The sequence below is a fragment of the Elephantulus edwardii genome, unplaced genomic scaffold (assembly GCF_000299155.1).
Source record: "Elephantulus edwardii isolate Elephantulus edwardi_28Jun2011 unplaced genomic scaffold, EleEdw1.0 scaffold00027, whole genome shotgun sequence".
Classification (NCBI taxonomy): domain Eukaryota; kingdom Metazoa; phylum Chordata; class Mammalia; order Macroscelidea; family Macroscelididae; genus Elephantulus; species Elephantulus edwardii.
The window spans coordinates 20,988,408-20,990,278 of record NW_006399777.1 but is presented as its reverse complement, the minus strand read 5'-3'; positions in this window follow the sequence as shown (position 1 = coordinate 20,990,278).

Sequence of the window (1,871 nt, the reverse complement as noted above, 5' to 3'; positions counted from 1 at the left end):
TTGGGAGGGTGGAGGGACAGCACAGGAGGGGAAGGCCCTCTATGAGGTGGATTGATTCAGTGACTGGGGTAATTGGGATGGGTGTATCGGAGATGGTGCGATTGGCACAGGAAAGAGCAGAGTTTAGGGCTGTTGTACACAGGGTCTGGTATTCTCTGCTTTCTGCCAAGATCCATCTAACATTAGCTATAATATCCCTAGTACCACGACCTCTTCTAAACCCAGCCTGTACATCTGGCAGTTCTCTGTTGACATGTTAATCCAGTCATTTTTGGATAATTTTCAGCAGAATCTTGCCTGCATTAAATATTAATGATATTGTTTGATGATATTTGCACTATGTAGGGTCACCTTTTTTTGGAATGGAAATAAATATTGATGTCTTCCAGTCAGTTGGCCAGGTGGCTGTCCTCTAGATTTCTTGGCACAACTTAGTGAGCACATCCAGGGCAGTGTCTGTGTGTTGAAATATGTCCATCTTTTTTTTTTTACACAAATATTTAGGATTTTTATTTTATTATTAATTTAATGAAAATTTACAGACACTTTGGATTTCCATTCATTCATTTTTACACTTTTCTCCCTGCCTACCCCTCCCCCCCAGTACACTCTTCTCTTTGAAAAGTAAAATTCTTTCATTGTTTTACAATCCCTCACCCAGATCTACTCCACTATGCAGCCTTTGTCCAGTGACTCCCATCATGACAATAATATCTAATCACATATCCCTTTTAAACAGTTTTCTCCCTCGTCTGTTTCAATGCAGTATACATTATCCTATCTTTTTCCGTCTCCCCCCCAATCTCAATGTCAGTCCTGTTTTATAACAGTGGCACTATGAAATATTTGTCCTTTTGTGACTGAGATATATCACTCAGCATAACTCCAGGGTCACCCATTTTGAATAATATTTCATGAGTTCCTTGTTTTTCAATGCAGTATAGTATTCCATTGTGTGAATATACCACAGCTTCTGTATCCATTCTTCTGTTGATGGGCACTTAGGTTGTTTCCAACTTCTTGCTATTGTGAACGAAGCTGTGATAAACATGGGTGTGCAGAAACATGCCCATTTTGTATGGTATGCCATCAACTTCTGGGGCCTTGTTTTTTGCCAATTCTTTCAGAGCAACTTGAACTTCTTCCTTCATCACCATAGGCTCTTGCTCATACATTGTTTCATTAAATTCTTCTGTGTCAGCCAATTCCTTCTGGTACAGTGACTCTGTATACTCCTTCCATATTTTTTTAAATGCTTCTTGGATCATTTAACATTCTGCCCAAAGGATCCTTAATATTGTCACTTGTGGCTTGAATTTGTTTTTCAATTCTTTCAGCTTAAGAAATGCTGAGCGAGTTTGGCTCTTTTGATTTTCTGACTCCAGCTCTCTGCACATTTCATTACAGTATCTAGCTCTGTCATACCAAACTTCCCTTTGAAATTTTCTGTTCAGCTCATTAACTTCTTTGTTTCTTCCTTTAGCTTTGGCTTCTCGGTGCTCTAATGCAATATTCAGAGTCTCATGTGACATCCATCTTGGTCTTTTCTTCCTCTTCTGCCTTTGTAATGATCTTTTGCATTCTTCATGGACAATTTTCTTGATATCCTCCCAGAGCTCATTTGGCCTAAGCTTGTTGGTGCTCAAGTCCTCAAACCTGTTCCTGAGATGGTTTTGAAATTCAAGTGGGATAGACTGAAGGTCAAATTTTGGTTCCCATGGATTTGATTTAATTTTCTTCAGCTTCAGCTTGAACTTGCATATGAGTAGTCTGGTAATTGTTTGACCCCATATCCCCCTTTATACAGGGAGCTCTGGTAGCCTAGTAGTAGGAAGTTGCACTTTGATTACAAAGGCACATGGTTCAAATGC